This window comes from Taudactylus pleione, unplaced genomic scaffold (assembly GCF_031769625.1).
Source record: "Taudactylus pleione unplaced genomic scaffold, aTauple2 ptg000008l, whole genome shotgun sequence".
NCBI classification, from domain to species: domain Eukaryota; kingdom Metazoa; phylum Chordata; class Amphibia; order Anura; family Myobatrachidae; genus Taudactylus; species Taudactylus pleione.
Window position 1 is genome coordinate 7,362,501 of NW_028284411.1, and position 26,390 is coordinate 7,388,890.

Below are 26,390 nucleotides of genomic sequence, written 5' to 3' on the forward strand. Positions count from 1 at the left end.
GGCCTTGTGCATGATTAAAGAAATCCTGAAAACATGGCATCACCTCTTTCTGCAACTGGCTACAAAATGTAGCATGTTTGGCTGCTGTTCCTATCTGGAATAGAAAGGACGGGAGCAAGAGTACAATAAAATAAATAGCAGATTGGAATCTACGATACAGTGAATAGGGCGTAAATCACAGCCCATGCAGATGTGCCCTCATTTACCAACCATTTTTGCGTCATATCCGGGCCTCTTTTTCCGCATTGTAGCTGCACACCAACAGACTTGTAGTGTACTGGGGACTTCACACAGTTCTCTGTGGCGGGATACATTGTGTGGCTCATTCATATTGCTCCGCGGCCTCTTGCTTTCTTTCTCGGATAAGCATCTTTTTCGCACTGCTATAGTGCACAATTACACTAGTGGAGTAAGGGGACGGGGTACTTGAGCGGTTTTAAAAAAGACACAAATTATTGAGTGAAAGAGGCACATGGTTCGACAGCCACATTTTCTATGGAGCGATAAATGGGGCTGTTCAGCAACCCGACAGTCAGAGTTCAGACACCCAGAACGGCTGGTAAGTATTTTCCCTACCTCTACCCTAACCCCTACCCTAACCCTCCCTCCCCGGTGCCTAAACCTTACCCCCCCTCCTCGGTGCCTAAACCTAACCTTCGCCTCCCCACACCCTAAATCTAACACCCACTCCCCGATGACTAAACCTAACCGCCCCCCTCGCACCCTAATCCTAACCCTCCCCCTAATACCTAACCCGAAGCCCGCTACCTAAGCTAACCTCCCCCTAACACCCCAAATACTTACCTACGGGATGCCAACGGTCGGGATACTGGTGCTGGGAACCCGAAGTGTCGGGATTTCGGCACCAGTATTTAGACCATCAGCATCCCGCACGCTGAGATGCCGATTACATCACGTATGTGGACACATCTGTGTGAAATAAAGGGCTACTTACCTTAAAAAAGTGCGTCTGATAATATTTCATTTGTGAATTATGATAGGTCCATAAATCCATCATTGTCTTACTGATAACAATATTGTTATGGATGATTATGTGATTTTGCTATGTACGTGGGAGAAAGTCATCTGAATTTACCTCCTAGGGCATCCATGAGTCACAATTTGCCGTTGAAAAGTGTTAAAGTGATGCTCCGCCTACAGGCGACTTTCATTAATTGTCTTGCAAGTGCCATTGTTCATTTGTTGCTTTTTCATTGTAGCCTCCTTCTGTGTTTCGCAGACATGTCATCAAGCATCACAGGGGAGAACTTTGTTTGAGATCCATTGTCATACTGTATCTCTGGGCTGCAAAGAAGAATTGTGGACCTCATTCAGAGTCGGTCGAAAGCGGCCGCTCGGTCGTACGCATCCGATGTTTCCAAACCATGCATGCGTACGGTTAGTTGTGCGCATGTGCGTACGAGACCTTGCGATCCAAAATGCTGTCGATCGTACGGCTTACGAGCAGGAAGTGGCTTCCGAGAGTTGATTGACATGAAAGGCCGTTTGTGGGTGTTGACGGGGTGGTGGTCTAAAAATGCAGGCGTTCCTCACCGTTTTCAGGGCGTTTCAGGGGTGTACATAAATTTCCTGCAACGACCGACATAGAAGGCTGGAAGTATTAAAACGTCACTCTGCGAGCGGGTTAGAGGCCTGGCTGATCGTACAGCTTGAGGCTGGGTACGTGCTCTCTCAAGCCCCAGAGTACAATCGATACTATCGAATGTGACTGATGTTATGCTTGATGTTTCTATTTTGTGCCACACAATGCAAGCAGCTAATAATCGTTTGTTGTAGCTAATAACACTGCTAATTGGCAGGTAATTGATTCAGTTGCGTTAGCATTAGCGAATAATAAGAATAAATAAATTTCATGGGGATGGCTTATTCTATGCGTTTTTTTGTTAATTTTTGGTGTAATTTGCACACAACACAAGCGGCCGCAACCATCAGAAGAAAATTAACATACAGCGACTGACAACGACTGACTCGATCGCTAACTGCTATCACTCGCTAGCTGGAGGAGGTGCTTTGTTCATGTACGGGCGTCACTTTGGTTGCGATCGCCCAGCTGTGCAATTGTTTTTTTTTCTGATTCTCGATCGTTAGGCGTACGACCGAGCGGCCGCTTACGACCGACTCTGAATGAGGTCCTCTGCTTGATGCCGCAAAAGCTAGAGATGTACGGTTCGGTTTTCCGGAAAACCAAACACAGCCCGGACTTAGAAGTTCCGAATCGAACCAAGGGCCTGATTCAAACCCGGACGCTGTTTGCGGCCGCTTGCTGGCTAAAAGGGGCCGGCTATTTAGCCGCCCACTAAGTAATACCGAGCGGCCGCACTATGCGCTCGCACCTGTATAAAGACGCCCCTTTGCCACTCGCAACACACGTCATCTCCGGCAGTTGTAGGATTAATCGGGAACATCGAGAGCCATCGGAGCTGCTCGCAGCGCTTGTGGTAGCCTTTTCCCACCACAACATTGTGAGCAGTTCAGGCTAAAATACAACCCAGTCACGTGTGTAATGACGCTACTTTGCTAATTATGCACACTCATTAAATGCCGTTCTGACGGTAGGGCACGCCTGCGTTCGCACATCCACACCCCCGTTTACAAGCACCTTCCCCTGTTACCACCCACAAACGGCACTATCTGTCACTCAAAATAGCGGCCCGACTGCGGGCTACGGGCGAGCACTTTTCCATCGCAGTGACTGGTTCGCGCGCACGTATTGTGACTCATATGCATGTGCAGATTGCGAAAATTTGCTCAATGCGAGCGCAGCATAGCGTCCGGGTCTGAATCAGGCCCCAAGTCCCGACTTGGACACTTTTGGGGGACTGAGTACAAGCGAGTACTGGCTGGGGTCTGCTGTCAGTTTGGAGCTCAGATTTAAAAACTGAATCTCGGATTTTGGGTTGCATGTAAACAGGTCAAAATTACATGACTTTTGCTGTTTTTATCAATTTTAAAGAAATCCAAAACCAAAACCGAGCCAAAACAATTTAGGGTGCCCCAATCAAATCCAAAAATGGGGGCCCACGTACACCTAACATGACTAGTAAGAGTGCAGTGGCACTAATGGTGGCTGGGAATGCCTGGATATGGTGCAACCATCTTTCCGCGTGTCGTGTATAAACCTGTGTATGGACTAAGGGCCTGATTCAGACCCACTCGCAAGCGGCTGTCCGCTCGCAAGTGGGTCGATGTTGTGCTCTGCGCATTCGCACGACGGCGGGAGCTCCGTCGTGCGCATGCGCCAGACGCGACGAGCGAAGGACTTTCCTTCGCTCGTTGTGTCCGATCAAAGGGGACGTGCTGTCGATGTTGATTGACAGCACGCCCCCTTTGGTGGGCGTGCCGGGGGCGTGCCTCCCTGACGGGGGCGTTCCTAAGGGAACGCCTACCGTCAGAAGCCGGCCCACTGACATCACTAGTGATGTCAGTGGGAGTGGTTTTGGCTCTGATAGAGCCAAAATCACTCCGGGGCTTGCGGTTGAAAACCTCAACCACAGGCTCCGACTCGCAGTTTCGATGGTCGCGATGGTCAAGACCATCGCGGCCATCATACTGCACGCTCGTATAGGCTGTGGGTGGTGACCCACAGCTATACGAGCGTCCAGGAGGACGCTCCATAATTATGGAGGGCGGCCCTCATTCAGAGCGTGCGCTCTGCTCAGAGCGTACGGCTCTGAATGAGGGCCTAAAATGACTCTACTTTAATAAGGACATTAGCAATATTGTCATTAATTATTAATACTTATGATGTATACACTTATATGCTACATGTAAAGTTTGACTTTTTAGTTGTCTGTAATATGATACATGTCTCCTTAAATGTATATGACTGTGAAAGTAACGATAATACGGTGTTCTAGAAAAATCCAAGCAGGATACGTTACAAGAATCGTGATTAAAACGCTGATTGATCTGTTCCTGGCTTCGGTTTGTCACAATGTTCATAAAGGTGACAGGAGACAGTGCCCGGGGACAGCTGAAATGTGAAAATATACAACACATGCTTCGTGTTTGGAGGCTAAAAACTTGGATGTCGTGTAATTTGATTCCGATGACAGTGATAAGTGGGCAATTCGCGTGAGTATCTTACCAGGCTGGCGTGCTGAATCATGACGGTCCACCCCAGGGGGACATGAATAGACAGCTGACAATTCAGACACCCCGTTTCCCCCACCAAGTTCCCTGTAGTATAAAATTATGCCGCGGAGTCCAGTAATGAGATGCTTGGTGCCGGGAGCTTTGGGTTTTCAATTTCCTCCAGAATAAGGAGATCTGAGGGAGGCGCAGACAGAAGAGATATATGTACAGAAGCTGGAAAATACAATTCTCATATGACTCCTAATTTATCATGGCTCTAAGATTTCTTCTAATACTTCTTAATGGTGCATCATGGATTCTTTAGAGATCAATCATTACTAAACCTAAAGCACTGAAAATACAGTAGTGTTTCAGCTGCCGAGAACATGCAACCTACAGTATGTCACGGTCTGATTAGTTTGTAGATCAGGCTCGGGACCCCTGGGTCCAGCCGACGTGCATGTACATCGAGATGGCTTGAACCATCTCTGGCTCATGAGTAACAAGAGGAGGCTAGCAACCAATGCCAGTGTAGGAACCATATACTTCTGATATGCAAGGATGATAGGATGGAACCAAGGTGATTACCCAGTTCACTGGGCACCCCCTCGCCTAGTGACCTCAGGAGACCAACCAAGCCAGGGAAATGCTCCAGCACTAGAGAGACTTCGGAACTCAGAATAGCATTGTACTGGCAGATAGGAACTCAGAACTCAGAAATCGGAGTCTTATGTATCCAGGGTATAACTTGAGGTAGTAGAAACCCTGGCACAGCTCTGACGCAAGACCTGGAACTGGAACCAGTGCGGAACTCAGTAACTGCGTGTTAGGAAAAGTAATACAGTTACTGAACACTGCAATGCTCAGACTGTATACCTCACACTGAACTACAGTCCTGGAACCAGCACCCTTCTCTGAACCAGCCCAAGACAACAGCACACAGTGCAGGGAAACCAATATCACTTAGCAGAAGAGTATACTATAGACCTGAATAACTGCTAAGCACAGAATAGAACAGCAAGCAAGTAACATGCAATGTCCCAGCGGATATATGGCATAGACCGCAGGTGAATACAGTTCACAGGTAATAGAAGTGGTATACTTGCAAGCTGCAATGCAGTGGCAAGCTGATTTGTATGCAGTATGGAAACGACAGGCTAAGCAGGTCAAAGAGCACAATGGTGAGTGGTTCCCAGTTGGTGAATAGCGGGAACACTGCAAGCTGGCAAAATGAAGTCACAGCGGCAGGTGTGCAGCGAGTCCGTGCACAGCGTGGAAGCTGCAAAGCTGACTGAATCAGAACACAGTGGCAGTTGGAATGTAGGAAGCCAGCGTGGAAGCTGCAATGCTGACTGAATCATAACACAGTGGCAGTTAATTCTGACTGAATCAGAACACAGTGGCAGTTGGAATGTAGGAAGCCAGCGTGGAAGCTGCAATGCTGACTGAATCAGAACACAGTGGCAGTTGGAATGTAGGAAGCCAGCGTGGAAGCTGCAATGCTGACTGAATCAGAACACAGTGGCAGCTGGAATGTAGGAAGCCAGCGTGGATGCTGCAATGCTGACTGAATCAGAACACAGTGGCAGTTAATGCTCACTGAATCAGAACACAGTGGCAGTTGGAATGTACAAAGCCAGCGTGGAAGCTGCAATGCTGACTGAATCAGAACACAGTGACAGTTGGACTGTAGGAAGCCAGCATGGAAGCTGCAATGCTGACTGAATCAGAACACAGTGGCAGTTGGAATGTAGGAAGCCAGCGTGGAAGCTGCAATGCTGACTGAATCAGAACACAGTGGCAGTTGGAATGTAGGAAGCCAGCGTGGATGCTGCAATGCTGACTGAATCAGAACACAGTGGCAGTTAATGCTCACTGAATCAGAACACAGTGGCAGTTGGAATGTAGGAAGCCAGCGTGGAAGCTGCAATGCTGACTGAATCAGAACACAGTGGCAGTTGGAAAGTAGGAAGCCAGCGTGGATGCTGCAATGCTGACTGAGGGCCTGATTCAGAGCCGGACGCGCTTTCAGAGTGCTCGCTCTGAATCATTGCCCACCTATTGTATTTTAGAGCAACCTCCTGGCCGTTCGCATAGCCAAGGGTGACCACCCACAGCTAGTGCGAGCGGCCAGGATGATGGTCGTGATCATCGGACTTGCGACGAGACCCTTGTGGTAGGGCCTCATTGCCGCAAGTCCCAGTGGACTTCTTGCTCTTACAGAGCAAGAAGTCCACCCACTGACATCACTTGTGATGTCAGTGGGGCCGACCCTAGACGGTAGGCGTTCCCATGGGAGCGAGCGGGTCTGAATCAGGCCCTGAGTCAGAACACAGTGGCAGTTGGAATGTAGGAAGCCAGCATGGAAGCTGCAATGCTGACTGAATCAGAACACAGTGGCAGTTAATGCTGACTGAATCAGAACACAGTGGCAGTTGGAATGTAGGAAGCCAGCGTGGACGCTGCAGTACTGGTAGTTGGAATATCCCAGCACCCAATGGTAAGCAGCTCTGTAGCAGCGTGGACACGGATCCCGGCAGGTGAGCGATATACAGCAACAGATGATCACTAGCTGAATAACGGAGTAGCAGGAAACCACGGAGGACACAGTACAGGATACAGAGTACTCCTAGGGGTATATTAACTAAAGGTCAAGTTTAATCGATTTAAAATCGATCAAAATCGATGTTTTGTTTCTGGGGCTAAATCACACATTAACTAATACTAATAAAACTAATTCAAAATAATTAGCCCCAGAAACACAACATCGATTTTAATCGATTTTAAATCGATTAAAATCGATCAAAATCGACCTTTAGTAAATATACCCCCTACAGCCTTGAACTATCCAGGGTAGGAACACATTGTTCTGGCAATGGGTTACACACAGGAACTGGCTTATGTAGGGAGTGGTCTCTAGTCATTGTCCTAGCAGCCCAGGTTAGTGAACAGGTGCAGCAATTAATCACAGGGAGACGTTCCTGTTATGTTTTGAGAGAGCCATGAATGAAAGTCTGCACCTATCAGCAGTGCTAAGACCCAGGTGACACAGTAGCCCTTCACCTACCAAGAACAAGTGACCTATAGTAGCCCTTCAGCTGCAGAGACCCTGCAACCTACGTTAGCCCTTCAGCTGCCGAGATCATGCAGCCTTAAGTAGCTTTTCAGCTACCTACACCATCTCCATTATTAATTGAAATTGGAATTAGTGGCCCTAATGCCTTAGGCCCACTAATTCCAATTTCAGTGGGAGATGTATCAAACCTTTTGAGTAGGACAAGTGGTTGTTGAGGTGTTGCCGTCAGGAACCAATGAGCTTCTATCTACAACGTACTAGATAAATGAGAGCTGGGAGCCGATTGGTTGCTGTCAGCAGCCCTTTTACTTGTCCTCTTGAGATGACCATTATCATTTTGGACAGGATGCTGTTGGGACTTGAGAGAGTTCATCAGTTATTGACCACATTGGTCCCATGTGACTAGGGCTGAGCGGGTTCGGATCTCTGAAATCTGAACCCCCCCGAGCCCCCCTGATCCGAGGCCGATCCGAGTCAGGCTCGACTTTTCCCGCCTGACTCGGATCTGAAATCGAGGCAAAACGTCATCATCCCGCATTCCGAGTCTCGCGGGTTTTGGATTCTATATAAGGTACCCGCGTCGGTGCCATTTTCTCACTCGGCTGTGGACAGTGAAGAGGGAGGGTGGGAGTTAGGGCTGGCTGGGCTGTGTAGTGTAGTGTAGTGTTGTGCTGTGTTGTGCTGTGCTGCGCTGTGCTGCTGTTGTCCATAGGGGCTGTGTCCACTCCTCCAAAGTCCATAGGGGCTGGCTGTGTTGTGCTGTGCTGCTGTTGTCCATTAGGGCTGTGTCCACTCCTCCAAATTCCATAGAGGCTGGCTGTGTTGTGCTGTGCTGCTGTTGTCCATAGGGGCTGTGGCCCTGATTCAGAGCCGGACGCTATTTGCGCTCGCTCGTTCAGAAAAAAGGGGTGGCTATTCAAATGAACCGTTCGCTCTTTGCGGTCTGTTCACGCCTCTAGGTCTGAACGAGCGAACAAAACTTGCGGTCATTTTTTGGAAAACAACGCCCCCTGGCCGCTCGCATCCTACATCATGTCCGCTATTTATTAGATTAATCGAGTACATCGACCAGCGTATGAACTGCTCGCTATTCTTATGGTTGGTTTTAACTACCACAATCTTGCGAGCAGTTCTGACTATAAAATAACCCAGTGACATGGTCAATGACGCTGCTGTATTAATTATGCACACTCATAAAACGCCCGTTTTCACCTTTAAGCACGCCTGTGTTCAGATCTCCACTCCCCGTTTTCAAGCACCTTCCCCTGTTACCACTCACATACGCCTCCTCATGTCACGCAAAATAGCAGGCATTCGCTATTTAGCGAACAAACGATTTTTGGCCGCACTGACAGGTTCGCGCATGCGTATTACGATCCGTACGCATGCGCAGTTATGCAAACATCGCTCGGAACGAACGAGCGGCCGCTTACGAGCGGCTCTGAATCAGGCCCTGTGTCCACTCCTCCAAAGTCCATAGGGGCTGGCTGGACTGTGTTGTGCAGTCAGTTGTCCATAGGGGCTGTGTCCACTCCAAAGTCCTGTGCAGTGTCCCAGTCCTAAAGGGGTGCTGTAGTGTTGTCCAGGGGGTGCTCTGTGCATCATGGGTGCTCCCCCAAGTGCCCCCACACGTGCATCAACAAAGTAGCGCCAAGTGTGCGCCTGTGTCATACGTAAAGGGCCGGCTGGCTCGTCTGTTAAAGGGTGATGTAACCCCCAAAGTGCACTCCAAACAAAATGAAAAATTATTTTCTGTGTTTGTGAATTGTGTGCACTGTGGCTGCACGTGCATCAACAAAGGAGCAGCGCCAAGCGTGCGCCTGTGTCCCATAAGTAAAGGGCCGGCTGGCTTGTCCATTAAAGGGTGCTGTAACCCCCAAAGTGCACTCCAACAAAAATAAAATATTTTCTTCTGTGTTTGTGAATTGTGTGCACTGTACGTGCATCCTCAAAGTAGCAGCGTCTGTGTGTTAAAGGGTGGTGTAACCCTCAAAGTGCGCTCCACAAAAAATAAAAAATTCTTCTTTTTTTTCTGTCTTTGTGAATTGTGTGCACTGTAGCTGCACGTGCATCAACAAAGGAGCAGCACCAAGCGTGCACCTGTGTCCCATAAGTAAAGAGCCGGCTGGCTCATTTCTTAAAGGGTGGTGTAACCCACAAAGTCCTCTAGTCTCCAACAAAAATAAAAAATAATTTTCTGTGTTTGCGTGCACCTTAGCCGCACGTATATATCAATATAACATAAATGGAAGACCAAACTTTCTCCGATAAAAATAAAATAGGGAAAGATCAAGAACCACTTCCTCCTAGTGCTGAAGCTGCTGCCACTAGTCATGACATAGACGACAACATGCCATCAACGTCGTCTGCCAAGGCCGATGCCCAGTGTCATAGTAGAGGGCACATACAATCCCAAATGACAAGATTCAGGAAAATGACCTTAAGAAAAACATTTAAATCATCTGAGGAGAAACGTAAACTTGCCAATATGCCATTTAGGACAGGGAGTGGCAAGGAACGGCTAAGGTCTTTCCCTATGTTCATGACTAGTGGTTCAGCTTCACATGACGATGGAAGCCCTCCTCCCGCTAAAAAAATCAAATGAGTTAAGCTGGCAAAAGCACAGCGAAGAACTGTGCATTATAAGAAGATATCACAAATCCCCAAGGAGAGTCCAAGTGTGGTGGCGGTTGCTTTGCCTGACCTTCCGAGGACTGGACGGGAAGAGGTGGCTCTTTCCACCATTTGCACGCCCCCTGCAAGTGCCGAAAGGAGCACCCACAGTCCACTTGCTGATATGCAAATTGAAGATGTCACTGTTGAAGTACAACAGGATGAGGATACTGGTGTAGCTGGCGCTGAGAAGGAAGTTGGCGAGGAGGATTCTGATAGTGATGTGGTTTGTTTAAATCAGGCTCCGGGGGAGACAGTCCGGGGGAAAAAGCCCATCACGGTCATGCCTGGGCAGAAGACCAAACATTCCACCTCTTTGGTCTGGCAATATTTATATCCAAATCTGGACAACAACTGTCTTGCCATATGTACCATATGTAAAGGTGAAATAAGTAGAGGTAGGGACGTTAACCACCTAGGAACATCCTCCCTTATATGGCACCTGCAGCATGTTCATAAAAAGTTACTGTCAAGTTCAGAAACTTTGGCTAAGACCGTAAGCAGTCCAGGGACACCTAAATCCCATTGTCCTGTTGTACCCAAGCGCCTGCAAACCACACCGTCAACTCCCTACTCGTCAATCTCCTATCCGGGATTCCTCCGGAGGATCCTGCATTGCTACGCCTACTGCTGCCGCTGCTGCTGTTGCTGCTGGGAGTCGTTCATCATCCCAGAGAGGAAGTAGGAACACCACTACTTTTACTAAACAATTGACCCTCCAACAGTCCTTAGCGAGGAGGATGAAGTACGACAGCAGTCATCCTGAAGCGAAACGTATAACTGAGGCCTTGATTGCTATGTTGGTGTTAGACGTGCATCCGGTATCTGCCATTAGTGCAGTGGGATTTAGACAATTGATGGAGGTAGTGTGTCCCCGGTTCCAAATCCCGTCTAGATTCCACTTCACTAGGTAGGTGATACCGAGACTGTACAGAAACGTCAGAAAAAGTTTCCTCAGTGTCCTGAAAAATACGGTTGTACCCAATGTCCACTTAACAACGGACATGTGGACAAGTGGAACAGGGCAGACTAAGGACTATATGACTGTGACAGCCCACTGGGTAAATGTATCACCTTACGCAGCAACAACAGCAGCGTCACCAGTAGCAGCATCTCAGGAATGCCAGCTCGTTCCAAGGCAGGCTACGCTGTGTATCATCAGTTTCAGTAAGAGGCACACCGCCGACAACCTCTTAGAGAAACTGAGGGAAATCATCGCCAAGTGGCTTACCCCACTTAGACTCTCCTGGGGATTTGTGATATCCAACAATGCCACCAATATTGTGCGGGCATTACATCTGGGCAAATTCCAGCACGATAAACTTGGTGGTGCAGAATTTTCTGAAAAGCGACAGGGGTGTGCAGAGACACTTTGGGTGGGTCGAAAAATTTCTGCCCACTTTCGCCATTCAGCAACTGCGTGCCGAAGACTGGAGCACCAGCAAACACTCTTGAACCTGCCCCGCCATCACCTGAAGCAAGAGGTTGTGACGCGGTGGAACTCAACCCTCTATATGCTTCAGAGGATAGAGGAGCAGCAAAAGGCCATTCAAGCCTATACATCCACCTATGACATAGGCAAAGGAGGGGATATGCACCTGACGCAAGCGCAGTGGAGAATGATTTCCGTGTTGTGCAAGGTTCTCCAGTCCTTCGAACTTGCCACACGTGAAGTCAGTTCAGACACTGCCAGCTTGAGTCAGGTCATTCCCCTCATCAGGCTTTTGCAGAAGCAGCTGGAGAAAGTGAAGGAGGAGCTAAGACGGAGCGATTCCGCTCGGCATGTGGGACTTGTGGATGAAGCCCTTCATTCGCTTTGCCAGGATTCCAGGGTGGTCAATCTGTTGAAATCAGACCACTACATTTTGGCCACTGTGCTCGATCCTAGGTTTAAAGCATATGTGGTGTCTCTCTTCCGGCCAACATAAGCCTGCAGAGTTGCAAAGACCTGCTGGTGAAAACACTGTCAGCTGAAGCGGAATGTGACACGTCAACAGCTCCTTCTTCATTTTCTCCCGCAACTCAGACTGCCAGGAAAAAACGTAGGTATCCTAAGCAACCCGCTGGCGGTGATGCAGGGAAGGCAGGACCAAGTTTGGACATCTGGTCCAGACTGAAGGACCTGGCAACAATTTCTGACATGTCTACTGTCACTGCATATGATACTGTCACCATTGACAGAATGGTGGAGGATTACATCGGTGACAGCATCCAAGTAGGCATGTCAGACAGTCCGTACCTGTACTGGCAGGAAAAAGAGGCAATTTGGAGGCCCCTGTATAAACTGGCTCTATTTTACCTGAGTTGCCCCCCCTCCAGTGTGAACTCTGAAAGAGTGTATAGTGAACCTTGTCAGTGAAAGGCGTAAGAGGTTGCTTCCACAAAATGTGGAGAAGATGATGTTCATAACAATTAATTATCAACTCTTCCAGGGAGACCAGCCTCCAGAACATACAGAGGGACCTGTGGTGGTGGATTCCAGCGGGGATGAATTAATACTCTGTGAGGATGAGGATGTACACAACACTGAAGAGGGTGAGGAATCAGTGGATTAGGAGGATGAGGACGACATCTTGCCTCCATAGAGCCAGTTTGTGCAGGGACAGATTAATTGCCAGCTTGTTTTGTGGGGGCCCAAACGAACCAATCATTTCAGCCACAGTCATGTGGCAGACCCTGGCGCTGAACTGATTGGTTTGTTAAAGTGTGCATGTCCTGTTTATAGTATTATTTATTTATTATTATTTATTAACAGTTTCTTATATAGCGCAGCATATTACATTGCGCTTTACGATTGTAGGCATTAATAGAACAAAACTGGATAATAACAGACAGATATATAGGTAGGAAGGCCCTGCTCGCAAGCTTACAATCTATAGGGAAATAGGCATTGATGCACAAGGATAGGTGCTGTATATTGCATTTTGGTCCAGCCAGAATGCACAGTTTCTTGGTTGGCTGCATAATCCAGTCACACAGGAATGTCGACCAAATGTCATGAGGATGTGAGAGAAAGACGATGTGTGAGATTGTGTGTGGACTGTAAGAGAGGATGTAATTAGATATGGAAGCTATAAAGGTTATGTGGGAGGTTCTGGAATCTTATAAGCTTGCCTGAAGAGGTGAGTTTTCAGGGAACGCTTGAAGGATTGGAGACTAGAGGAAAGTCTTATTGTGCGAGGTAGGTTTTTCCATAGAGTGGGTGCAGCACGAAGAAAGTCCTGTAACTGTGAATGGGAGCAAGTAATGCTTGGGGATGAGAGATGCAGATCTAAGCTAAGCTAAGCGGAGAGGTCGGGGTGGGAGATATTTTGAGATGAATGAAGAAATGTATGTTGGTGTGGTTTGGTTAATAGCCTTATGTGTAAGTCAAAGTATTTTGTATTGAATACGGTAGAAAACCGGCAACCAATGGAGGGACTGACAGAGCGGGGCAGCAGAAGAAGAACGTTTCGCAAGGAAGATAAGCCTTGCAGCTGCATTCATAATGGATTGTAATGGTGATAGCCTGTTTTTGGGAAGACCAGTAAGGAGGCTATTGCAATAGTCAATGGGGGAAATAATAAGTGCATGGATTAGAGTTTTTGCAGTGTCTTGTGTGAAATATGGTCGAATTTTGGATATGTTTTTTAAATGTATATAACATGATTTTGAGACTGATTGAATATGGTGAACAAAGGACAGTTCAGAGTCAAGGATGACACCAAGGCAGCGAGCTTGTGGGGCGGGGTGGATTGTCGAGGTATCAACAGTGATCGAGAGATCAGGTTGGTAACTGTTATTGGCCGGTGGAAATATAATTAATTCTGTTTTAGAAATATTAAGTTTCAGGTGGCAAGATGACATCCAAGATGAAATGGCAGAAAGACATTCGGTGACACGGACCAATACAGATGGAGATAAATCTGGAGAGGATAGGTAGATTTGAGTATCATCCGCATACAGATGGTACTGAAATCCAAAAGAGCAGATTAGTTTTGCCAAGAGAGGTGGTATAGATTGAGAATAGTAAAGGACCTAAGACAGAGTCTTGCGATACTCCAACTGATAGAGGTAGCGAAGAGGAGGCAGAATCAGAGCGATCAAATAGGTAGGAAGAACACCAAGAAAGAGCTGTGAACTTAAGACCTAGGGATTGCAGTGTTTGTATGAGAAGAGAGTGGTCAACAGTGTCAAAAGCAGCAGAGAGATCTAGAAGAATTTGGAGTGAGTAATGGCCTTTAGCCTTGGCAGTGACAAGATCATTTACTACCTTAGTCAGTGCTGTCTCTGTGGAGTGTTGGGAACGAAAGCCGGACTGAAGTGGGTCCAATAAGTTGTGTGAGTTAAGAAAGTGTGTGAGGCAGGTGTAGACAAGTCTCTCAAGTAGCTTGGAGGGGCATGGGAGCTGGGAGATAGGACGGTAATTTGAGAGACTATTAGGGTTAGAATTTTTTTTTTTCAGAATGGGAGTAATCACTGCGTGCTTGAACAGTGATGGAAAGTTGCCAGTAGAGAGAGAGAGATTACAGATTTTAGTTAGGGTTGGGATAAGCACAGGAGACAGAGTTTTACTGATTTGTGAGGGTATAGGATCTAGAGGAGAGGTAATAGAGTAGGAGGATGAGAAGAGTGTAGATACTTCATCTTCGTTTGTGAGATCAAATGAAGAGAATGTGCCAGAGGGTTCAGGTAGGGAATTCAGCAGGTCACTAGCTGAGGAAGAGCCTACCATTTCATTTCGGATCTTATCAATCTTGTCCCTAAAATAGGAAGCAAGATCTTGTGCACAGATAGTAGTAGGTGGTTTGGGTGATGGAGGGGTAAGAAGCAGTTTAAATGTATTAAAAAGTCACTTGGGGTTAGAGGTTTGAGCAGAGATTAGAGATTGGAAATATGTTTGTTTGGCAGTGTCCAGAGCAGTACGATAAGAGTTGTAGATAGTCTTATATGTGAGGAAGTCACTTGGAGCATGAGACTTTCGCCACTGACGTTCAAGTTTACTCAAGAGTTTTTGTAGAGAGTTTTAAGCTAGAATGCCACGGTTGACGTCTAATTCTACGTGGTGTATGATGGGTAGCTGGAGCTACTTCATTGAAGGCTTTTTCTAGAATCTGGTTTAGGTGTGATGCAGCAGTTTCAGGAGAAGTGAATGTAGAAATTGGTGAAAGTTGTTGTTGTAGAGAGGTAGATAGCTGTTGAAGGTTAATGGCATTAATATTTCTACGGGTTTTAGGTTTAGGTTACAACATAAGGGTGGGTGGGAGGTCCCAAGGACAATTCCACCTTGCACCTCTTTTTTTTCTTTGCATTATGTACTGTTTGGGGCCTAGTTTTTCAAACTGCCATCCTGTCTGCCACTGCAGTGTCACTCCTAGATGGGCCACGTGTTTGTGCCGCCCACTCGTATCTCTTAGCATAGTCATCCAGCTACCTCGGTGCAACCTTTTAGACATAAAAACACTATTGTGAAGTGTGAGGTGTTCAGAATAGACTGGAAATGAGTGGAAATTAAGGTTATTGAGGTTAATAATTGCATAGGAGCAGAAAAACCCACAAATTCTGTGATTTTAGCTGTTTTTATGCTTTTTTTAAAAAAAATACAGATCCAAAACACAAAACACGGAAGGGTGGTTTTGGCAAAACCAATCCAGATCCAAAACACGAAGAAAGATCCAGATCCAAAACCAAAACACGAAAAGTGGCCGGTGCACACCCGTACTTGTGACCCTGTCACGCTGGGAGGCGATTTTCTGGAAACTGAGGCCTGAGGCTGCGGGACGAAACAGAGGCGAGGGGCCTGAATGTACGTCCTCCGCATCCACGGGTCTTGGTCGTTGGTGAGACCTAGTCAAAGGTGCGGAATCTAACCCACGAGATGGTGTTCGCCAGTGACCCCACCAATCGGGACATGGGCTTGAGCTGCACCTCGTAAGCAGGTCGTGGTCCTTTGACTAGGTGACCAAAGCCTGCGGGAAAAAGGAGAGACGAACACTCGTGGCCCAAAGGGTCGGTGCCAGTAAGGGGCACATAGGGACACTGTACTTGAGGTACAAGGAAGTGTGCAATGCGGACACACTCTACCGGTCAGAAAGAGTGCACCACGGTGCAATACTGTAACACGTAGGTAGGGACCACAGAGTCCAGTAACGAGGTGGGTAGTAGTACTGGAGCCAGCCAGAGATTATAACGCTGGAGATTTTGGTACGTATAACTACACTCAGGCTGTGATGGTAAAGCACTGGTGAAATGGATAGTATACTGCACACAGGCGGCGGTGGTAACGGACTGGTGGAATGGAGGTATAATGCACACAGGCGAGGTCGTAACGCACTGATGAGATGAATGATATAGCTGCACACAGGCTGGGGTGGTAAAGCACTGATGAGATGAATGATATAGCTGCACACAGGAGAGGTGGTAACGCACTGATGATATAGCTGCACACAGGCTCAGGTGGTAAAGCACTGGTGAGATGGACGATATAGCTGCACACAGGTTGAGATGGTAAAGCACTGATGAGATGAATGATATAGCTGCACACAGGCTGAGATAGTAAACCACTGATGAGAGGAATGATATAGCTGCACACAGGCTCAGGTGGTAAAGCACTGGTGAGATGGACGATATAGCTGCACACAGGTTGAGATGGTAAAGCACTGATGAGATGAATGATATAGCTGCACACAGGCTGAGATGGTAAACCACTGATGAGATGAATGATATAGCTGCACACAGGCTGAGATTGTAAAGCATTGATGAGAAGAATGATATACCTGCACACAGACTGAGATGGTAAAGCATTGATGAGAAGAATGATATAGCTGCACACAGGCTGAGATGGTAAAGCACTGGTGAGATGAATGATATAGCTGCACACAGGCTGAGATGGTAAAGCACTGGTGAGATGGATGATATAGCTGCACACAGGCTGAGATGGTAAAGCACTGGTGAGAGGAATGATATAGCTGCACACAGGCTGAGATGGTAAAGCACTGGTGAGATAAATGATATAGCTGCACACAGGCAGAGGTGGTAAAGCACTGATGAGATGAATGATATAGCTGCACACAGGCTGAGGTGGTAAAGCACTGGTGAGATGAATGATATAGCTGCACACAGGCTGAGGTGGTAAAGCACTGATGAGATGAATGATATAGCTGTACACAGGCTGAGGTGGTAAAGCACTGATGAGATGAATGATATAGCTGCACACAGGCTGAGGTGGTAAAGCACTGGTGAGCAGAATGGTATAGCTGCACACAGGCTGAGATGGTAAAGCACTGATGAGATGAATGATATAGCTGCACACAGGCTGAGATGGTAAAGCACTGATGAGATGAATGATATAGCTGCACACAGGCTGAGATGGTAAAGCACTGATGAGATGAATGGAATAGCTGCACACAGGCTGAGATGGAAAGCACTGGTGAGATGGATGATATAGCTGCACACAGGCTGAGGTGGTAAAGCACTGGTGAGATGAATGATATAGCTGCACACAGGCTGAGATGGTAAAGCACTGATGAGATAAATGGAATAGCTGCACACAGGCTGAGATGGAAAGCACTGGTGAGATGGATGATATAGCTGCACACAGGCTGAGGTGGTAAAGCACTGGTGAGATGAATGATATAGCTGCACACAGGCTGAGATGGTAAAGCACTGATGAGATGAATGATATAGCTGCACACAGGCTGAGATGGTAAAGCACTGATGAGATGAATGGAATAGCTGCACACAGGCTGAGATGGAAAGCACTGGTGAGATGGATGATATAGCTGCACACAGGCTGAGGTGGTAAAGCACTGGTGAGATGGATGATATAGCTGCACACAGGCTGAGGTGGTAAAGCACTGGTGAGATGAATGATATAGCTGCACACAGGCTGAGGTGGTAAAGCACTGGTGAGATGAATGATATAGCTGCACACAGGCTGAGGTGGTAAAGCACTGATGAGATGGATGATATAGCTGCACACTGGCTGAGGTGGTAAAGCACGAATGAGATGAATGGTATAGCTGCACCCGGGCTGAGGTGGTAAAGCATTGATGAGATGGATGATATAGCTGCACACGGGCTGAGGTGGTAAAGCACTGGTGAGATGGATGATATAGCTGCACACAGGCAGAGGTGGTAAAGCACTGATGAGATGAATGGTATAGCTGCACACAGGCTGAGGTGATAAAGCACTGGTGAGATGAATGGAATAGCTGCACACAGGCTGAGATGGAAAGCACTGGTGAGAGGTATGATATAGCTGCACACAGGCTGAGGTGGTAAAGCACTGGTGAGATAGATGATATAGCTGCACACAGGCTGAGGTGGTAAAGCACTGATGAGATGAATGGTATAGCTGCACACAGGCTGAGGTGGTAAAGCACTGATGAGATGAATTGTATAGCTGCACACAGGCTGAGGTGGTAAAGCACTGGTGAGAGGAATGATATAGCTGCACACAGGCTGAGGTGGTAAAGCACTGGTGAGATGGATGATATAGCTGCACACAGGCTGAGGTGGTAAGCACTGATGAGATGGATGATATAGCTGCACACAGGCTGAGGTGGTAAAGCACTGATGAGATGAATGATATAGCTGCACACAGGCTGAGGTGGTAAAGCACTGATGAGATGAATGATATAGCTGTACACAGGCTGAGGTGGTAAAGCACTGATGAGATGAATGATATAGCTGCTCACAGGCTGAGATGGTAAAGCACTGATGAGATGAATGATATAGCTGCTCACAGGCTGAGGTGGTAAAGCACTGATGAGATGAATGATATAGCTGCACACAGGCTGAGGTGGTAAAGCACTGATGAGATGAATGATATAGCTGCACACAGGCTGAGGTGGTAAAGGACTGATGAGATGAATGATATAGCTGCACACAGGCTGAGGTGGTAAAGCACTGATGAGATGAATGGAATAGCTGCACACAGGCTGAGATGGAAAGCACTAGTGAGAGGGATGATATAGTTGCACACAGGCTGAGGTGGTAAAGCACTGGTGAGATGAATGATATAGCTGCACACAGGCTGAGGTGGTAAAGCACTGGTGAGATGAATGATATAGCTGCACACAGGCTGAGATGGAAAGCACTGGTGAGATGGATGATATAGCTGCACACAGGCTGAGGTGGTAAAGCATTGATGAGATGGATGATATAGCTGCACACAGGCTGAGATGGAAAGCACTGGTGAGATGGATGATATAGCTGCACACAGGCTGAGATGGAAAGCACTGGTGAGATGGATGATATAGCTGCACACAGGCTGAGATGGAAAGCACTGGTGAGATGGATGATATAGCTGCACACAGGCTGAGATGGTAAAGCACTGGTGAGATGGATGATATAGCTGCACACAGGCTGAGGTGGTAAGCACTGATGAGATGAATGATATAGCTGCACACAGGCTGAGGTGGTAAAGCACTGGTGAGATGAATGATATAGCTGCACACAGGCTGAGATGGTAAAGCACTGGTGAGATGAATGATATAGCTGCACACAGGCTGAGGTGGTAAAGCACTGATGAGATGAATGATATAGCTGCACACAGGCTGAGGTGGTAAAGCACTGATGAGATGAATGATATAGCTGCACACAGGCTGAGATGGTAAAGCACTGATGAGATGAATGATATAGCTGCACACAGGCTGAGATGGAAAGCACTGGTGAGATGGATGATATAGCTGCACACAGGCTGAGATGGTAAAGCACTGATGAGATGAATGATATAGCTGCACACAGGCTGAGATGGAAAGCTCTGGTGAGATGGATGATATAGCTGCACACAGGCTGAGGTGGTAAAGCACTGATGAGATGAATGATATAGCTGCACACAGGCTGAGATGGTAAAGCACTGATGAGATGAATGATATAGCTGCACACAGGCTGAGGTGGTAAAGCACTGATGAGATGAATGATATAGCTGCACACAGGCTGAGGTGGTAAAGCACTGATGAGATGGATGATATAGCTGCACACAGGCTGAGGTGGTAAAGCACTGGTGAGATGAATGATATAGCTGCACACAGGCTGAGGTGGTAAAGCACTGGTGAGATGAATGATATAGCTGCACACAGGCTGAGGTGGTAAAGCACTGGTGAGATGAATGGTATAGCTGCTCACAGGCTGAGATGGTAAAGCACTGATGAGAAGAATGGTATAGCTGCACACAGGCTGAGATGGAAAGCACTGGTGAGATGAATGATATAGCTGCACACAGGCTAAGATGGAAAGCACTGGTGAGATGGATGATATAGCTGGACACAGGCTAAGATGGAAAGCACTGGTTAGATGGATGATATAGCTGCACACAGGCTGAGATGGTAAAGCACTGATGTGATGAATGGTATAGCTGCACACAGGCTGAGATGGTAAAGCACCGATGAGATGAACGATATAGCTGCACACAGGCTGAGGTGGTAAAGCACCGATGAGATGAACGATATAGCTGCACACAGGCTGAGGTGGTAAAGCACCGATGAGATGAACGATATAGCTGCACACAGGCTGAGATGGTAAAGCACCGATGAGATGAACGATATAGCTGCACACAGGCTGAGATGGTAAAGAACCGATGAGATGAACGATATAGCTGCACACAGGCTGAGATGGTAAAGCACCGATGAGATGAACGATATAGCTGCACACAGGCTGAGATGGTAAAGCACCGATGAGATGAACGATATAGCTGCACACAGGCTGAGATGGTAAAGCACCGATGAGATGAACGATATAGCTGCACACAGGCTGAGATGGTAAAGCACCGATGAGATGAATGATATAGCTGCACACAGGCTGAGGTGGTAAAGCACCGATGAGATGAACGATATAGCTGCACACAGGCTGAGGTGGTAAAGCACTGATGAGATGAACGATATAGCTGCACACAGGCTGAGGTGGTAAAGCACTGGTGAGATGGACGATATAGCTGCACACAGGCTGAGGTGGTAAAGCACTGATGAGATGAGATGGTAAAGCACTGATGAGATGAATGATATAGCTGCACACAGGCTGAGATGGTAAAGCACTGATGAGATGAATGATATAGCTGCACACAGGCTGAGGTGGTAAAGCACTGATGAGATGAATGATATAGCTGCACACAGGCTGAGGTGGTAAAGCACCGATGAGATGAATGATATAGCTGCACACAGGCTGAGATGGTAAAGCACTGGTGAGATGTATGATATAGCTGCACACAGGCTGAGATGGTAAAGCACTGATGAGATGAATGATATAGCTGCACACAGGCTGAGATGGTAAAGCACTGGTGAGAGGAATGATATAGCTGCACACAGGCTGAGATGGTAAAGCACTGGTGAGATGAATGGAATAGCTGCACACAGGCTGAGATGGTAAAGCACTGATGAGATGAATGATATAGCTGCACACAGGCTGACGTGGTAAAGCACTGATGAGATGAATGGTATAGCTGCACACAGGCTGAGGTGGTAAAGCACCGATGAGATGAATGATATAGCTGCACACAGGCTGAGGTGGTAAAGCACCGATGAGATGAATGATATAGCTGCACACAGGCTGAGGTGGTAAAGCACCGATGAGATGAATGATATAGCTGCACACAGGCTGAGGTGGTAAAGCACTGATGAGATGAATGATATAGCTGCACACAGGCTGAGGTGGTAAAGCACCGATGAGATGAATGATATAGCTGCACACAGGCTGAGATGGTAAAGCACCGATGAGATGAATGGTATAGCTGCACACAGGCTGAGGTGGTAAAGCACTGATGAGATGAATGATATAGCTGCACACAGGCTGAGATGGTAAAGCACTGGTGAGATAAACTATATAGCTGCACACAGGAATAGATCACTGGAAGTAAGGGAACCTGGAACGAGAGACCACTAGTAACACTAGCAGCGACAATGGTTGTTCAGGCAACTACCTGATACACAGGAGCTGGATATATACCCTGGAAGCCCACTGATTGGTCCACAGCGTCAGTTGACCGGCCAGACTGTCAGGGAAGGTTGGACAGTCAGAAATGGAAGTGTCATGGCGGCGCCCATGACAGGGACTCCGATCCCCGTGCACCAGGCCGCCCGAGACACCAGCATCAGGGAGAATGCTCAGCACCTACCACGTCGCTGCACCAGCCGCCCGACTGCCCAGGAAGTCAGAAGAACCCGGCGGGACGGTAAGGGACGGCCGATCCCCGGCTGAACTCTGACAGACCCATCATTGGCCAAGAGAGAAGATTTGTACTCCCCACCGACCGAATCTCCAGATCTCCCGATTTTGATCATTCACCTCTGCTGTGGTATTAGTCATTAGCATCCATAAATGAGAGGTAGAGGTTGAGGCACTCTCCTCACCAACAGCCTCTCCCTATTAGCTAGTGCAGAATCAGTATCAAATCCCGACAGCAGAAGCCCGGCAGGGGTGAAGATCCCAAACGTCCAAAGGTAAGTATAAACTAACCTAATTCTACCCCCTAACCATCCTTTAGGGGTGCCTAACCCTAACCTCCCCCCCATGTGCCTAACCCTAATCCCCCTCTAAGTGCCTAAACCTAACCCCCACTTCCCCGCAGCCAAACCCTAAGTCCCTCGGGGGGTGCCTAACCCTAACCCCCCTTTCCCCTAGCCTAACCCTAAGTCCCCCCCGGAAGCCCCTAACCTAACCCTCCCTCCCCCACAGCTGACCGCACCTGGCACACCTTCGATCGGTAAGCCGGGTGTCGGGCTCCGTCAGTCGGCTTCCCGACTGCGTCCTGTTAGCGCACCTCCTAAATCAGCTCCCTTTACCCAAGATAGAACTGTTCCATGTAAACCTTGCAAAGTATTCTCAGGAAAGTATTCTCACTTGCTAAAGGACCTGGTGATGGGCAGATATCACCCTTCTAGGCGTACTTACCATGATAGATATATGAACATGCAATGTGTGGAGAAAACGAGACCTGTATACAATCTGTTTCTCGCTGTGACATGTCGGGTCCTGCAAATAGTGGCCTGGTTAAGTCAGTTGCCTCTAAGTGATACATATTTTCTGCCTGACTGACAAGGGAGTTAAAATTCTTGCAGCCAGAGTAGCGTTATGTTTTATGGACAATAACACAGGTAGCATCGGGTCTTTCCAGCTGTAGGATGAAAGCTCCACTTTAAATTCAGTGTTAGGATTCATTCTCCCCGGACAATACAGAGACATTAATGCTGCAGTGTATATAAGCCTCTCTCTGGCTGATGAATTGCAGATAAGGGAATCTCATTTTCAGGTTCCCGGCGCTGCAGATATTTCATAAATATCAATTGTAGAAAACAGCGGCACGTCAAGATAAACATGCCTGAGTCTGATTTCTCTCCATTACTTACGGTTCCATTTTTACACACAGCTGTTCTTGTGTAAACCTGTCCCATTGCAGCACGTGGGGCTGTGGCGTGGTCTCTTCTCCATTGCGCTTCTCAAGAAGGATTTAGAAAAAAAAAATTCTTTATATCTAAGCAGAAGACCAGCTCCTACAAAGAATAGGAAGACTCCTATTCGCATGCTTAAGTAGCGGACTCTAGGCCTGATTCAGACCCGCTCGCGAGCGCTGAGCGCTCGCAAGCAGGTCGATGGTGGCACAGTGCGTATGCGCACGACGGAGCCGGCTCCGTCGTGCGCATGCGCGAGACCCGGATAGCGACGGGCAAACCGTCACTCCGGGTATCGTACCAAAGGCGGCGTGCTGTCGATGTTGAGTGACAGCACGCCCCCTTTGGTGGGCGTGCAGGGGGCATGGCTGGCCAGACGGAGGCCTTCCCATGGGAACGCCTACCGTCTGGGGCCAGCTCCACTGATATCACAAGTGATGTCAGTGGGAGAGCTTTCGGCTCTGTTTGAGCCGAAAGCACTCTAGGGCTTGCGGCAACGAGACCCTACCACAAGAGTCTCGTCGCAAGCCCGATGGTCGTGATGGTCTTGACCATAGCGACCATCTTCCTGGCCGCTCGCTATAGCTGTGGGTGGTCACCCACAGCTATACGAGCAGCCAGGAGGCCGCTCTAAAAATCAAGAAGGACGGCCCTGATTCAGAGCGAGCGCTCTGTCAGAGCGTCCGGCTCTGAATCAGGGCCAGAGGCCCGTCGCTATCCGGGTTTCACGCATGCAGCACGACGGAGCCAGCTCCGTCGTGCACATGCGCAATGGGCCAACATCGACCCACTTGCGAGCGCTCAATTTTCTCTATCAAGTCACATTTATTAGTTACACACAAATAACAAAAAGAGGTAATAACTACAGTGCCGTAGCTTTGAGTTACGGCACCCAGTGTCAGCCACGTCCCCTAAGCGCATGATGTCATGACATGGGAACGGAGCCACCAGAAACTGGAACAACAGCGCTGTTCAGAGCATCCTCAGAGTACTCCAGGGGGGCTGTCGTTGCTGAAGTCTGCCATTTGGAGTAACCAGCGGCACTGCAGCTGAAACAGCACACTGCTAGCCAGATACAGGGAATGCGGGTGAGCGGTGGTGCCGCCCACAGAGCTCTGCGCGGTGGCACCAGTCGCCCATGAATAGTTACGACCTTGAATAGCTATACCCGAAACAAGATAACTGAAAACTTCATCCACTTGCCTGGTGCGGTCGCATCAAATGCAACCACACCAGACTGATGCGAGCAGTCCAAAATGGCCACTAGGCGGCTGCAGGAAGCTAACCTTCCTGCAGCCGCCTTTATCAGAGGGACCTGCTGGTGGCTGCCCCTCCAGTGTGTCCCAGACACTGCTGGCCACAGTGATCAGGCACCCAGCTGTACCCCCTTCTGGAGCGGCTGCAGGCAGCCGTGTCCTCAATAGAAACAGCAGCGGCGGCTTCTTGTAGAGCCGCCGCTGCTGCTGTGTCCTGATCACTGTGGCCAGCAGTGATCGGACAGCTTGTGTGACCCCCCCCCCTTCCTGGTGCAGCTGCTAAGCAGCCTTGAGTTCATTATAAGCAGCCGCCGTGGCTGCTGCTGTATCAACGGCCCGGGCAGCTGGCGGCAACCCCACCCCCTCCTCCCGGCGTGGCTGCCTGTGAGTCCTATAGAAGCAGCAGCAGCAGACGCTGCTCCTGGTAGTTTTTACTATTTTGGAAAGGTGGATTGTTGGCGATAGAAGAACCGCAAAGTATTTGTTCGTTTCTGAGACGAAAAATAAAATCACGTTGGATTTCGGTTCAGAATGAGCAAAAAAGACTCAGGGGGTTTTCTGAAAACACAAAGGGCCTGATTCAGACCTGGTCGCGAGCACACTGCGTCCCCCCCATTGCATATGCGCCGCCTTCGACGTGCGCATGCGCGAGCCCCAGCGAGCGATGACAGCTCCGTCGCTCACTACAAGACGGGGCGGCTGTCGATGTTGATTGACGGCTCGCCCCGTTTTGTAGGCGGGGAGGGGGGGTGGCTGCACAAACGCAGGCGTTCCCTTAGGAATGCCTGGCGTTTGTGGGCGGCCCTACTGACATCACTCGTGATATCAGTAGTGGACTTCCTGCTCTATTAGAGCAGGAAGTCCATGGAGGATTGCGGGAGCCGAGACCCTACCGCAGGGTCTCGCCGCAAGCACGATGGTCGCGATTACCCACAATTGTGCAAGCGGCCTGGAGGCCGGAAAAAAAAAAAGAACGCCCTGATTCAGAGCGAGCGCCTCTGAATCAGGCCCAAAGTCTTCTGTAAAAAACAAGGTACAAATTGTGTGGGTACCGTCTAAAAAAAATAATTGATGTGGATGTTGGAATTTGCAGAAATGTGAAAAAAAATGGCCTTGACACACAAGGGGGATAAGCCCTTAGCAGCGCGGGGGGTTAATGAATAACTAATCCAAGCCTCAAAATTCAGTTATAGGTGGAGTTCAAAAAGTTAAACTATAATACTGATTATTTCTTACCTGGGTTCCTCTGAATCTGATGGCTCTCCCAATGTCTGTAACTGTGGAATGTGTGTCTGTCTTTCCTGGTAGTTGACACTGACCCTCATGGGGAGGGGCTCTGCCAATGCCTTGTCTGATGAAAGGTCAGTCTCACCAGGAGCGAGAAGGCCCCTATCAGAATTCCCATAGTCATCAGATGAAGGCCAAACCGCTAGGGGCGTCCTTGCTTATACCTCCGAAGAGGTGGCATTAATATTGTGATCAATATCACATCAAAAGGACTAAATTGTTTTTTTTCCACAGTGTATAAATGAAATAGAGTTGTATTTCCTAACATTGCATCTAGGTGAAAAATGTGCGTTAAACCACAGCGACTAATCGGCAATTACCGTGTATCTGTCCAGCGCAAGTTAGACAATGCAGAACAGTGCCTGCTTTATTAAACAAGCCCTAATGTATTGTATGAGAAATGTTTTACTATCTGTAACACCGTAGAGTAATCCCAGCCAGCATATGGAGAAATACACTCAACAATCTTCCGCACCAGCTCATGAATCCTTTGTTTTGTTCTTTTGTGATTAAATGTTTTGTTTTAATTATTTTCATAATTACATACTGTAGTTAATCAGGTTGAAAACACAAACAAATATATTGTATATCAAACTGAAACCTAATTCTCATATTCCCCAGTCAGCAGATTTATGTACA